Below are 14,756 nucleotides of genomic sequence, written 5' to 3'. Positions count from 1 at the left end.
CAAGAGGTGACTGAGGCGAAGCGGCGGCCTGCCAGGGAGCTCCCCGGCACCTCTGGCTGCCTGGGCTGAAGGCAAGAGGCAGGCCTGGGCGTGGCGAGGGCCTCCTGTCCCGGAATGAGGCTGCAGTGCTTCCTGGTCCCCTTTTCCCACCCACAGCAGCAGGCGGCTGCTGCGGGAGAACACGAGGGAGGCTCTGGGGGCTCTAGGCAGCGCTGTGTGTGTGGCTGTCAGGGGAAAGAGCCGAGGCTCCCGACTCGACCTGCCATTGACTCGCGTGGCTCTGCGCGCCGTCAGCCGGGGCGGGGCAGGCCAGGCCGCGGACGTGACTCAGGCTTGGGCCGCATGGCTGCGCTTTCCTGACGAGGCATGAGGCAGGCCAAGAGCTTTGCACAGCGTACAGGGAAGTGGGAGGGAGGCGTCTTTGAGCCGGCCTGTCTCCTCCGCTTCTCCCTTGCCGCTTGGGCGGAGGCGGGAAGGGAGCGAAATGTTCCCGGCTGAAAGTTTTTGTGCTCCGCTTTGAGGATTAAGCCTGAGCCTCCGGCACAGCTGCTGGCAGATGGGTTTCTGAATGGCATCCAGCCCGCTCTTTGGACCACCAGCTGAAAGCACTGAGGCAGCAAAATGGGACCTTTGAGGCTCCCCCCACAGGCCTCAGGGAAACAAGGAAGTAGCACAGGTTTAGCGTCGTCCCTGGGTGGGCTCGAACCACCATCCTTTCGGTTAACAGCCGAACGCACTGACCCATTGCGCCACAGAGACATGGAGGGGCAAGGCTGTATTGAGCCCAAAAGCCAGGAATCAGCTCAGGGCATACGGTATAGCACATGCATGCAGTGGTTAGCCAAGCAATAGCAAGGAACTGGACTGCTATGGAGGGTTTTTTTCCCCACTCCCCCCCCCCGCCTGGTTGCCCTGCCTAAAAGTGGCGGCCACCAGAGCCCAAGCAGTAGCCCCACCCCTTCTACTCGAGGCCACGCCCCTGTCCCACCCCCTCCCCAATGCCCCGCTCCTACACTGCCTCTTCCCCCAAGATCCTTCCTCTCGCTCACTGCTCTCCGTCCCCTCCCCACCCTCACTCGCCCTTACAGTCATTACAAAGTGGCAAGGCAGAGCCCTCCCATTTTTTAATGTCCTGGGGTGTTGTTCCCCCCTGTTCAGGCACCCCTGGGGCCCTGCACTTCACACAGCTCTCCCTGATTTCAGCTGTTAGTGAGGGAGCCTCACTGCTAGCGCAGACTGGGCAGTTTCTTGCATGAGAGACACTGTCCCAAAGCAGGACTAATGCTTAGAGCTGGCTATCAGTGATTTCAGATCTGTTGGTCTGCAGCAAGACTCTACATTGAGTCTTAATCAGCTCTGTTATTACACAGAGAAGAACAAAAGGGTCAAATGGTGCCTGGAACCCTTAAGAAGAATCTACCCCTCCGAGTACAACACTTGTCGCTACCTGCTCTCAGCTCCACTGAGAATGTTTTGGTGTCACTCCTTGCCTGTATCAACCTAGGGATTTTGGAGAATCATAGTTAACAGGTGCTTCAGTGGTGCAATTGGTTAGCGTGCTGTACTTATAGGGCAGTGCTAAGAGGAGCTATGCTGAGGTTGTGAGTTCAAGCCTCACCTGGAGCACTGGTTTTCATTAGCCAAATGGCTTCACCCAGTTTTTTGGCCCTGTGGAAGGTAGAATTCTAGCCCTGAGGCAGGGGAAGAGTCAAAAACACCCCCTTCACCTATTACTTCTTCTCCAGAGCACAAGTCAGAACCTGCAATCCTTTCTGCCCCCCTCCCTCCTGCAGCCCCTGTGCCAGGATCTGTCAAGCAGAGCCTGGGGTCCTGCCCATCCTTGACCCCTGAGCCTGGAGGGAGAGGAGCAAGGAGCCATTGTTAGAGGGCTTTCCCTTCCCCCGCCCACTTCCCTGGCTCTTGTCACGCAGACAGCACGCAGCAAAAGACCAGAAGTCGGAAGCGCAGACAAAGGGATGGTTACTGGGGTTAGTTTCCAAGCAAGCAGATTTCAAAGCCCTTCACACCAGTCGGGCTTATCTCTATAGACCGACAGAGTCTGTTCCCCAGTGTCCCCCTTCCCAGCTCTGACACCGCAGAGCGTTTACCCCACATCCCTACAGACAATTCTTCCCTGGGTGCTGGCGGGTGAGTCCTGCCCACATGCTCAGGGTTTAGCTGATCCCCATATTTGGGGTTGGGAAGGAATTTTCCTCCAGGGCAGATTGGCAGAGACCCTGGGGCGGGGGCGGGTTCACCTTCCTCTGCAGCGTGGGGCACGGGTCACTTGCTGGAGGATCCTCTGCACCTTGAAGTCTTTAAACAACGAGTTGAGGACTTCGATAGCTCAGACATAGGCCAGGGGTTTGTTACAGGAGTGGGTGGGTGACAGTCTGTGGCCTGCATTGTGCAGGAGGTCGGACTGGACGATCATAATGGTCCCTTCTGACCTTAAAGTCGATGAGTCTATGAGCTCTGACACTGCAGAGTGTTTACCCCACGTCCCCCTTCCCAGCTCTGACACCGCAGAGCCTTGTCTGTGTCCCTGTTCCCCGTTCCCTAGTCCCATCCCCCCCGTTAGCATGATTCCAATTTCCTCTTCCACTTCCTGTCTGACCCCAGTTTACACAGTAATATTCTCAGCTAGACCTTAACCAATCATTGTAACTAACCAATTCTAACCTATTGTAACAGAATTCTCTAACCAATTATATCCCACTCCCCTGATTAACTTACACCCAGCAAAATTAATTTGGCAACAGACAGAAACAATTAGAGGACCAGACAGATTGACAATAGAAAAGTGGGGGCCAGAAAGATAAACCCTACAGAAATGAGGGTTTCACAACCACAACCATTGAGAAGGGATTTCGTGCCAGACCGGATGCTCCCTTAAGATCTGTTTCTTTATCTGCTGGTGATGGGCACTAGCGGGACAGGATCGTCTTCCCAACAGCCCAACCCCACCTTAGTTCAGTGTGACGGGTTTGGGAGGTGAGGATGGGACCGTTCGCTTCCCAGCTTATGGCTGCCCCTGCTGCTTAGCCAAAGGCCTTCGCCTACGAACAAGGCTCAGACTCTCCGAGGGAGAGAAGGCCCAGACACAGGCAGACTGGGATTTTGGGTCTTTGTTTTATACCCCTGTCACTAGCAGGGGCGGCTCTAGGAATCCGGCCGCCCCAAGCAATGCGGCACGCCGTAGGGGGCGCGCTGCCGGTCGCCGGTCCCCGGCTCCGGGGGACCTCTTGCAGACGTGCCTGCAGAGGGTCCGCTGGTCCCATGGCTTCGCTGGAGCTTCCGCAGGCGTGCCTGCGGGTGGTCCACCCGAGCTGCGGGACCAGCGGACCCTCCACAGTCATGCCTGCGGGAGGTCCACCGGAGCCGCCTGCCGCCCTGCCGGCAAAATGCCGCCCCAAGCACGCGCTTGGCGCGCTGGGTCTGGAGCCGGCCCTGGTCACTAAGTGATAAAAATGCACCTAAGTTCTTAAAGTCTAGGCCTGTACAGGCAGCCTGAATATCTCTATTCTAACACCCATCGGTCCCTGTGGAAAAATGATTCAGGGTTGTCCCTAGACATTTTGGTACCCTACATGGCACCCCCGTCCCCCAGCCCGAGCTGGGGCAGAGCAGAGCGGCCCAGGCAGAGCAGAGTGGCCAAGAAGAGGTTCCAGCCCTGAAGGAAACAAGACTTTCAGCCCAAAGGAAAAACCACACAGGGACTCAAACCCTCAATTGCCTGATCTAAAGTCAGGGCTTGGCTACACTTACAAATTTGCAGCGCTGCAGCAGGGTGTGAAAACACACCCTCTCCAGCGCTGCAAATTGCGGCGTTACAAAGCGCCAGTGTAGTCAAAGCCCCAGCGCTGGGAGCGCGGCTCCCAGCGCTGTCTGTTATTCCCCACAGGGAGGTGGAGTACGGATAGCGCTGGGAGAGCTTTCTCCCAGCGCTGGCGCTTTGACTATACTTAGCGCTTCAAAGCGCTGCCGCGGCAGCGCTTTGAAGCGCTAAGTGTAGCCACAGCCTCAGACGCCTTATCCGTTAGGCCACATGGTCACATTAGAAAAACCTCTCCAAGTACTTCTTTAGAGAAGACGGACACTGTGTTTCTCAGACTCAGGTCATCTACTGAGGGGGCCTGAGACTCTCTGGGCACAAGAAGTTGAGTTCCCAGTGAGATGTGAGACTTAATTCTCTGGAGCCAGGTGCAGGGCTTTGGCAGGGAGGCTCAGGCTGGGGGATTGGGGTGCAGCGGATGGACCGGCTGTCTAGGTGTGGAGATTTAGTTGCACTGAGGCACAGGAGGGAGAAGGAGGAGGAATCGTGCTGATGGTCAGTGGCTGTGCAGAAAAAAGGGTGTTGATTCCCCCATCCTAAATGGGATGGTTGACTTGCCCCTTCTCTTTGCTGCAGAGCATGGTGGGGAATGCAGCTCACCCCTTGAGAGCACAGATGCAAGGTGCTGGGCTCAAATGCACCTGGAGGGCAGCTTCGGTGGGGTGGGGCAGGGCATGTGGTTTATGTTCTGCATTGCCTGGTGCTGGGCCATTGCACAATCCCCAGCCACGCCGCACAGCGCACCCTGAGAGGAGGTGGGGGGCCAAGCAGATGATCCAGCATGAGGGGGGAGAGGATGTGTGGTTGGGGGGAGGAAAAGCCTTGGGCTGCACTGGGGGAGTGCAGAGCAGGGGTGACACCCCAGAAACCTGCAGCAAAGGGATGGACAGGTGGGGTGGGTGGATAGAAAAGGCAGTGAGCCTAAAAGGGGAGTGGGGTCTAGTGGTCAGAGCAGGGAGGGGGCTGGGCGCCAGAACCTCTGGGTTCCATAGTGGTGGCTGCTTTTTCCTGTGTCTCCCTCCCTACAGATCCCAGCCCAGCCCACTAGTGGAATCTGACTGGGGGAGGGGGTTGCCCTGCCACTCCAGACTATGATTCGAACCCCTCCCCCCATGGGCTCTGACATCACGGAATCTCCCGCCCCCCAAGTCAGAAAGTAGGAGCCCCTCCCCGCATGCGGAGGAAGCTAGTGAGTTTCTTGGGGGTCTCTGGCGGAGGTGACAGCACCCACCAGACACCCACTCATGGTTGCAAGGAGACCCCCCTGCACCCTCCTGCACAGCCCATGCTATGAGGGGCCGGGGGCGCCCAGCCAGGGTCAGGAGGTGAGATGGGGTCGCAGTGGCAGGAAGGAGGCAGAGCTGGGGGTGGTGGCAGGTCTGGTGCTGGCTACACAGGGAAAAACCACACTGCTCCCCCGCAACACACACACACAACTCCTGGTGTTGGGAGGGGAACAGGAGAAAGGACAAAAGAAGCAAGAGACAAAGAGAAAGGAGGGAGGGATGGAGGAAAAGGTGAAACAAAAAGGACAAACCCTAATGTCCCCAGTGATTCTATGGGACAAAATCCCAGGTGCGAAATAAAATTCTGCCGCCTTAAGCTCGTGTTTTCCATGCCTAGAATTCAACTGTCACCAGATGGATCAGACTGAACAGGTTTCAAACCTCGAGGAGGCTCGTACCTTCTAAACAGGGACGTCTGTTTTCTAGTAAAATCAGGAAAAGGGAAGGAGAAAACTCCAAAAAGGTTCCTCCTGGCGCTCACGTCCGTGAACCCGAATACTCTCTCAGTCCTCAAAGAGAGGCCTGGAGAAGGAGACTTGCTGAAGCAAAGCCACAGGGGTCTCTGAGGTTTCCCTGGCCCCTCGCCCCTGTCCTGCCTTGCTGATGTCAGCATCTCTCTGTGAGGTCACCACCTCCCCACCACCTTTGACCAATAGTCTGAGGTCCTGCAAAAGGCCTTTGTGATGTCACTGCCACACCCCTCCCTTGCTGTGCTAATGTCCTGCCCCTGGCCAGGCACTTTGGAGGTTTGAGCTACTCCCTGTGGATCACCCAATTAAGGACCATCAGCTATACAACTGACCCATTGAGAGAAGGCAGATACACCTTGTGACTCAGCAAGGTATGCAGGGACCTGCCTATGGACAGAACTCAGGTTTTTCTATGCCACGTGCTGGATAGTGTCCTTGAGACAAAGAAAGCAAAGACCACATGTCAAGAGACTATAAAATGCTGATGCCTCGTCTCCATCTTGTCTTCAATCCTGCTTCATATCTCTGGAGGGACTTTGCTACAATCTGAAGCTCTGTACAAAGGACTCAATGACCCATCCCAGCTGTTGATGTACTCGACAGACTTGATTTGAACCTGCAGTTTATTCCATCACTGCAACAAGCCTGAACCAAGAACTTTGCCATTACTGGATGTGAAGGGTTAAAATCCATGTGCATTTTGTATAACAACCTGGTCTTTGGATTGTGCCAGCTCTTTTCCAGACCCAAAGTCCAAAGTATGGTCAAGGGACCAGAGGCCTAGCAAATCGTGACCAGCTAAGAGAAAGCTGGGTAACCAGAAAGCCTTGCTTGCTAAGATAGGTGTTGGAGCTAAGAACTAAATAATTGTGTCTTATTCAGAGTTGCAGACTGAACAAAGAATCCCTGTTCGTATTGTGTTAGTCTCTTCTGTAGGGAGACGTTCTTCCCACAGATCCAACCTTGAGTTTATGAGAAGTTGGCACATGTCTGTATAAGATATGGCAACCTTCCACCTCCCTTCCCAGGGACCAATACCTGCCTTAAGACACACAGAAAACAATTTTTATTGCCATATACTTTCACTGGTTCTTTGCTTTAACCCCTAGGAATGTGCCTGTTGGACAATCAAAGGAGTTGCTCCATTCCTATGGACCCCAAATCAGAATTCAACATAGATATTTTATACTACTAACAGTTTATCAAAGTATTCATTAAATGTTAACTTGCTAATTTGAGATCATGGGCGGAGACATTATGTAACCTGTTAACCATTGGCTAATGTGCTTATCTTGTCTTGCTGCAAAACCTATCCCGGAGTGTGGAACTTTCATTCTGGGCTGTGACTATAAGCAGAAGAGTGACACCTAAGGGCTGTTGCTGCTGCCCAATATGGGGCTAAACTCATGATGGCAGGATTAAGAGTTTCACACTCTACCAACTGGGTTAGCCGGATTTGAAGTCAGTCAATTGCCCAGTCGCAGTGTAGAAGGAGCCCTGAGGGCATTTATTTCTGGAGCTGAGGTTCCCTGTCTGACATTTGCCTTCTTTCCTGGTTCGTTATGTCTCCAGCGAGCAAACCGGAGCTGTCACAAGGCTGGTTAGATGCTGCTCTCTAGCCCAGAGAGCTGGGGTTGATTTAGCATGCTGCCGCCATCAGCTGGTCAGAGTAACCAGGGTGAGAGGGTGGAATTTAGGTTTCTCCCACCAAGGGGAGGTGCTGTTGGACTCATCTAGTGGGGGAGAGTCTGAGTCTGAGTTCCCCACATGCCACACAAACATTTTCACAGGGAATCAGATCCCCTGGGGAAAAACTCAAAAGAAGCCCAGGCCCAGGAGTGTCAGAGAAGGGAATCACAGGGAAACCTGCAGGTCCTTAGATCCCTCCAGCACCTGATAGAACCATTTGTGGAGAAGGTCTGGGGAAGCCGAGGAGGACAAGGAGACGGGAAAAGGGCTTGCAGCTGTTGTGCAATCCCCATGCTCCCAGCAGAAGGGTCCGGGGGGCTCAGCACTCAGAACTCACAAGATGGCAAAGCTCGGAGCCCTGTTACAGGGAGTCAGAATGTGATCAGCTCACATCCAGGGGGAGCAACACCCCTCCCTTGGTTTCTGTGCCAGAGCTCCTATCAGCTCAGTGTCCTTCCTGCAAGAGTGGGCTGCTGAGAGGGTTGCGATGGGGTAAATGAAGGCAGAGAAGGATTGTTCCTCATGGGTTTTTTTTGTGTGGCTCTGTGATCCTGCTGGAGGAAGCATCATTTGAGTTTGTTTCAGTGACTTGGGCTGGGCTCAGGTTGTGACCTCCACTTGCTGAAATGATCACGTTTGGCTGGTGTTGGATTCCCAGTCTCCATGTTATAGGGGCAGGAGAAATAAAGGGTTGTTATCCTTGTTGTGTGAACCGAGGGCAGCACAATTGTGCTTGGCAGACCCCAGTTGAGGGACTCATCCTCAATTCAATAGCACTTGCTAGGCAGGGGACAGGGGTTCCAAAGCTGAGTGGGATGGGGCTATGTCTACATTGCAATGAAACACTCATGGCTGTCCCATGCCAGTGCAGGCTCCCAGGCTAGGGCCGTGGGGTGGTAAATTTGCACTGTAGACATCTCGGCTAAAGCTCAATATTGGGCTCTGGGAGTCCTCAAGGTTAGGAGATAGTTTAGCAAGCGAAAAAGGTAAAATGGCAGTGGAGTATTACCCTGGACTCATGGCATTTCTCCATTGGTCTGTCTGCTTGGGGGCAGGGACAATAACACGTCCTGCTGCTTTCGTTATTTCAAAGGGTGGTTTAGGATTTTCATTCTCACACACGGTGCACAAAGCAGGACTCAACCCTCGGTGCAAACTAAATGAGCTGCTCACAGATTCTGGCAGCCACAATGAGCGTTTGGTGTGAGAGCCCAGACCTGCCCCTGTCCCAGAGGGAGGGGAGTCATCTGTGACAGGCTGGACCACTGACCTATCAGCTCTTAACTCTCAGACTTTCAGTAATTCTGTTATCAGTATAATTTAAACAGCCATACTGGGCTGGACCAAAGGCCCATTTAGTTCTCTGACAGTAGCCAATACCAGGTGCCCCGAAAGGTACTCAACAAGGCACCACTGGGAGTTGAACCTAGGACTTTCTGTTTAAAAGGCAGGTGCTTTAGCCAGCTAAGCCATAGTGCCTGCTGGTGGCTAAAAAACAGTGTCTGCCCACACCTGACTCCCTGCCATCCCCACTGGGGCCTGAAAAGCTTTGCTTGTGTTTGGATTCTGCAAAGCAGAGGGGAATGTGAGGTTTTCCTTGCAAGCTCTGTGTGTGTGTGTGTGTGTGTGTGTGTGTGTGAGAATCTTTGGCCAGGTCTGCATTACAAAGTGATTTCAGCATCATTATATTGCTCAGGTGTGTGAAAAACAACGCTCCCTCGATCAGCAGCTTTTGGCTGGTGCACACACTGCAATGCCACGTCTGGTGACAAAATTGCCCTGTTTTGGTGACAAAATAAAACCACCTCGACGAGAGGCCTAGAGCTTTGTGCAGCAAACTTAAAGTAACAAATTGTCAGTGTAAATGCTGCTGGTCATTATATCACCATAACTGGTCTCCACCAGTATCCCACCATGCCTGCCATGAACTCGCCTGCCCTGCATTCCTGTTATAGAGTCCGGACTTCTCCCCTTTCATAGCTCCAATAAGTTCTGACAGCTGAGCCACTATCTACAGTGGGATTAGGTTGATAGAACTGCATTGTCAGCCTAAGTAATGTAATTACACCAACCTAATTTCATAGTTTAGACCTGTCCAAAGAATCACACACCCACCTTGGGAGCAAAACTTCACCTGCTCCTCTGCTTTACAGAAGCCAAACACAAGCAACACTTGTCAGGGCCCAGTGGGGATTGGCAGAGAGTCAGGTATGGGCAAACACACTGCTTTAAATAACAGCAGGTCCCATGGTTTGGGTGGTTAAAACACCTGTTTTGTAAACAAGAGATCCTGGATTCAACTCCCAGTGGTACCTTGGTGAGTGGCTTTTCGGGCACCTGGTATTGGCTACTGTCAGAAGACAAGATTCAGAGCTAGATGGACCTATGGTTTAAATTACACTCGCAGGCACTGATAATAGAGTTACTGAAAGTTTGGGTGTTAAGAGCTGATAGGTCAGTGGTCCAGTCCCCTCAATGTGGTTTTAGCTGGAAACACACCTGGCGGACAAAGACTGAACTGAACTGATTCAGAAATCAGAAGAGAATAATAACAATAATACTTTCAAACTCTCCCCAAACAGATTAGTATTGGTTTTTCAGTTTGGGGAATTTTGTTTTCTCAGTCAGACCTTGCCAAGGGAAGCAGGGAGAAAATGTTTGAGTTGCCTCCTTCAGAACAGCTTGGCCTAGACACTAGCTCTGGTTCACTGTTCTGGCCTTGCTCGGGTTGAGGGTATTTTAATAATTTGAGCAGGTCCCAGGGTGTTTGGAGGAGATGACGAGGATGTTCCCTTTTGAGATAAAAATTAAGAAATACAGGACTAGAGAATTTTTCTTTTTTTAAGAAATCTGGGATTTAGACATTTTATTTAAAGCAAGAGAGTTCTGAGTTTCTGAGAAGGTTTTTGTTTGCAAGAAGCAACATTGTACCAAAGGGGGACATGGTTGTCTACAAAGGAGGAGTAATGACTAAATGCATCTGATGAGGATGGGATTTGAACCCATGCATGTAGAGCACAATGGATTAGCAGTCCATCACCTTAACCACTCGGCCACCTCATCTAAGCTGTCAAGAAACAGACAGGAGGAGAAATCTAAGGCCAGCAGAGCTAAGGCCACTAAGGAGGGGCAGGAGTTAGGGGTGAAGGAGGTGCAATGGTTGGGAGTGCAGGAGCTAGCAGTAAAGGGGGAGTGGGGATCGTCCAGGGGCAATGGGGAAGTGCCAAAGTACAAGCTTTGCCCAGGGCACCATTTTCCCTAATGCTGGTCTGAGCAAACAATTGGAAATGACCCTTCAGTGAGACCAGAACCATAGTGTAGAAAAGCCCCTTTGTTAAGTGGTGGTGGCTGAGGTCTTAGGGAGATGGGTTAGAAAACAGCAGGCATCTTTCTGTGGAGTTTTGATTCTTGCCTGCTAGGCAAGGCTGGTGTGTGGTGTCTCCATGGCTGCACTTTCAGTGTCTGATCTGCCACAGGGAGCCAAGTCTAGACATATTCAGAGGCTCTATGCCAGGGTTTCTCAAACTTCCTTTCACTGCAACCCCCTTCTGCCAAAAAAACCTTACTGCATGGTCCTGGAAAGAGGGACCAAGCCCCTGGGCAGAGGTAGGGGAGACAAAGCCTGAGCCCTGCCCCAGTTAGGGGAGGGCAAAACCAGAGCTTGGGGGATTCAGCCCTGGGTGGTGGGGCTCAGACATTTGGCCTCAGCCCCAGGCACCAACAAGTCTAATGCCAGCCCTGGCGACCCCATTAAAACAGGGTCACGACCAGTGATGAGCTGCTAAAATCTTAACAACCGGTTCCCTATAAAAAGTTCTGATTTAAGGGATGTGCCACAGTATGGATTTTTGTACCAATAGGCTTACCATACGTCTGTATTTTTCCGGGAGGAATTTTTAAAATTTACCACCCAGACAGCGATTTAAGAACCAAAAAGCCTGACATCTCTGGGAAAATACAGATGTATGTTAACCCGACCTAAAGTTCTTTTTTAAAAAGATGGGCCTGCACTAGAAACGAGCTCCGTTTTACATGTGTGGGTCCCCGCCACTCCCTGGGGGTGCGCTAGGGTGACCAGATGTCCCGATTTTATAGGGACAGTCTCAATTTTTGGGTCTTTTTCTTATATAGTCTCCTATTACTCCTCACCCTGTCCCAATTTTTCACACTTGCTGTCTGGTCACCCTAGGGTGTGCACATATGTGGGTCCCAGCTGCTCCCTGCCCCCCTCATTGAAGCAGGTGTGCAGGGTTACTGCCCTGAGAACTGCAGGGCACCAGTGGACATGGGGCTGGCTGCAGACAGGGGCGTGGGGCAGGGCTAGCTGGAGGCAGGGAGTGTGACACGGGCTGGCTGCAACAGGGGCTGGCTGTGGGCAGGGGGTGCAGACAGGCTGTGGAGGGGAAAGGGACTGTGGCAGGGGGCAGGAGGGATGGCAGGGGCTGTGGCAGGATGGATGGCAGGGGTTGGCTGTGGGCAGGGGCTGGCTGTAGGCGGGGGAGGGCAGGGAGGGGCTGGCTGTGGGCAGGACGGATGGCAGGGGCGGTGGCAAGGGCTGGCTGCGGGCGGGGGAGGGTGGCACAGCTGGAAAGGGGCAGGGGCTGTGGCAGGAGAGGTGGCAGGGGCTGGCTCTGGCCAGGGTGTGCAGACAGGTGTTGGCTGGGGGAAGGGGGGGGCAGAGGCTGTGGGCGGGGGGAGGGTGGCAGGGGGCAGCTGTGGATAGGAGCCAGAGCAGGCAGGTGCAGACACTCACACAGGGAGAGTGGCTGGAAGCAGGAAATGGCTGCAGGCAGGGGCTGTGGGGTGGCAGGGGCTGGCTGCAGGCAGGGGGTGCAATGGGGGGGTGGCAGGATAGGGGCTACAGATGGGGCTGGGGACAGGGGGTGCAATGGGGGGTAGCAGGACAGGGGGGTGACAGGGACTAGCTGCAGGCAGGGGGTGTAGGCTGGGAGCAGCTGGGGACCCACCAGGCAGTAGCAGAAGCCCCAGGGTCAGAGGTCCAAGAACCAGCAGCAACAGGGCCAAGAGACAACTCACATGAATCCGAGAGCACAGCACCCCCTGCAGACTGGGAGAAGGGATGACACCCTTCCCACCAGAGCCCATCAACGCTTCCATCGTGGGGAAGCCAGTTTGCAAGCAGTTCTAAAATCGCTTCTAAATTTAACAACTGGTTTGTGCAAACCACCTCCAGCTAACCACTGGTCACGACCCACTTTAGGGTCCTGACTCACAGTTTGAGAACCACTGCTCTGTGCTGAGGGGAGAGAGTTTTCCTGTGGGTGAAGTTAATCCACTTTCCCAGGGGCCCGAGCGAAGGGGCGGAGCCGCATGAGCAGGTATGCAGATCTGTGTGCGAGCAGAGCATTGTGGGAGCGGACGCAGGCTGCCAGGCAGGGCCCGACTTTGGCACCGGGAGCTCGGCGTGGGGAAGGGACGGTCTTATGGGCCGCGTCAGGGCAGCTGTCGGCAGTGGGGGCCGGTGTGGGCGAGGCCGGCGGTGGGGGGGGGGGGGCGCGGCGGTCCGCCCCGTGTGTTATAAGTGCGGGGCAAGCGAGGGCGGGCGGCGGCCAGGCAGCAGAAACTCATACTTACCTGTCAAGGGAGATACTATGATCACAAAGGTGGTTTTCCCAGGGTGAGGCTCATTCATTGCACTGTGGGTGTGCTGATCCCTACGATTTCTCCTAAATGCGGGTAACTTGACTGCATAATTTGTGATAGTGGGGGGCTGTGTTTGCGCTCTTCCTTGGTGATTGGTTTAAACAACAAAAAACCAACAGTGGGTTGTTTAGGCTTAGTACACTGCAAAGCAGATTCTCAAGAAAGCAGTTGTTATTCTGGGTCTTTGGGAGTGCTCTTTTCCACAGGCCCTGTACTTCTAAGTATCTTTGTCCCACGTTCCTCCTTGTAAGCAAAGCTCAGCTCTGAATCTTTACTTGGGTCTTATAAGGCTCTCTCTCTGTTCTTGACTTTCACTGTTTTTTTGCAGCTGATCTGCTCTCTAGTCTGCTTTTGGGGGGCTTGGACTGGTGCCTTCCTTGGATCTAAGGGGAGCTGCCTGCCTGCTCTGCTTCTTTCCCTGCTTGTAGCTTCTTGCCTGGCCCTTCTTCTCGGGCTCTTCCTCCTTTGACGGGAGGACGGCCTGTCCAAAACGCCTGTCCCACCTGGTTTTCTCGTCCAACAGGCAGCCTCGCCCCCTGCCCTGGGACCGCTTTGGCTTTCGCTGTCTGTTCCTGTCTCTTGATGGCCACCCTGTCTGTGCTACGGAGACTAGGCTGTCACAACCCCGTGCTGGAGGAGGGCTTTCCGTCGCTTGAGGCCCACCCACCACCTCCCCGAATGCCCTTTAGCTACGCTGCGGGTTAGGGCGGCGTGGCCGTGTAGCCCAGGAGCGGGTTTTCCCTTTTGCACACCTCTGACGGACGGAGCTGTTTTGACTTAACTGTACAGCACGCACCGACCCTCGGACCAGGGCTGCACAGGGAATGTAAATCGGCGCGGCTACATCAGTCCGCGCCTTGTTCGGAAGAATTCTTCCATCGACCTAGCTCCCACCTTTCGGGGAGGTGGATGGCCGGCACCAACGAGGAAAACCCTCTCCAGGACCCTTCTCCGGGAACAGTGCCCTTCCGTTTGGGGAGATTATGCTGCTTTAAAAAAGAGAAATTGTTTAACTGCCTTTCTCTGAGGCAAGGTTGACTTTTTATTGCTTCCCTCGTGGCTCCTTATAGCAGTTGTGTTCTGAAATCTATAGGGTTTGACTTCATTTATGATGAAAACTTGCTGTAACTTTATTCTAATTTTCAATGAGTAACTAGACCTGAGCTGTTTGGTTTGTTAGTGGAGGATTGTTTAAAAACCTGGGATTCCACTTTTGGCTGCCTTTCCATTACATTTCCTCTGAAAGCCCACCGAAAGCCTCCACTTCCCACATAACTCTCTCAAACCTGCAGTCATCAGGCATACAGAAGATGCTTACAGTTTCACTCCATACGAGTCCAGTTCCTTGCTGTTTCCTGTCTAACCACTGCACACATATGGTATCCCCTCCCTACCCGGAGCTGCTTCCTGGCTTTTGCGCTCAGGACAGGAAAACGAGAATGGAGAGGTAAGCTGTGCAGGGAACTCTTCCTCAGCTCGCACTCCACCCCCCAAGGGCCTTTCGAGGTCTTCTATGGACTTCAGGTTTCATTTGATTTCCAAGGTTTGTGGGCTCATTAATTAGCCATCTCTCCTAATGCAGGGATCCTACGGGTCAGACCAAAGATCGATGGCCCAAAAGAGCTAAGAAACAGAAATAAAGGTGAGTGCTAGGCGTTACATTCAGATGAGCATCCAGAATCTGACTGTGCCCTGGCATGTTCAACGCTGCCGAAAAGAAGGAGCTCGTCAGGTCCCTCTGCTAGCACACAAATCTGGTGGCTAGTCGGTCGGCTGGGAAATAAGGAAAAGGAAAAGAATTAAAGGAGTCAG

The 14,756-nt window shown here is 53.3% G+C and overlaps 4 non-coding genes across 4 annotated transcripts; 2 read left to right on the top strand and 2 right to left on the bottom strand.

Moving 5' to 3' along the window:
- Window positions 1-685: 685 nt before the first annotated feature.
- Window positions 686-759, bottom strand: TRNAN-GUU. The gene has a single exon. It is a non-coding gene; the product is annotated as a tRNA-Asn (tRNA).
- Window positions 760-1,532: 773 nt separating this feature from the next.
- On the top strand, window positions 1,533-1,626 carry TRNAI-UAU. The gene is made up of 2 exons: window positions 1,533-1,570; window positions 1,591-1,626. It is a non-coding gene; the product is annotated as a tRNA-Ile (tRNA).
- Window positions 1,627-10,261: 8,635 nt separating this feature from the next.
- TRNAS-GCU lies at window positions 10,262-10,343 on the bottom strand. Its single transcript has one exon. It is a non-coding gene; the product is annotated as a tRNA-Ser (tRNA).
- Window positions 10,344-12,867: 2,524 nt separating this feature from the next.
- Window positions 12,868-13,032, top strand: LOC123360617. The gene has a single exon (XR_006576045.1). It is a non-coding gene; the product is annotated as a U1 spliceosomal RNA (small nuclear RNA).
- Window positions 13,033-14,756: the final 1,724 nt, after the last annotated feature.

Source organism: Mauremys mutica, unplaced genomic scaffold (assembly GCF_020497125.1).
Source record: "Mauremys mutica isolate MM-2020 ecotype Southern unplaced genomic scaffold, ASM2049712v1 Super-Scaffold_100290, whole genome shotgun sequence".
NCBI lineage: Eukaryota > Metazoa > Chordata > Testudines > Geoemydidae > Mauremys > Mauremys mutica.
The sequence above is the reverse complement of the archived record's forward strand: the minus strand, read 5'-3'. Positions and strand labels throughout refer to the sequence as shown.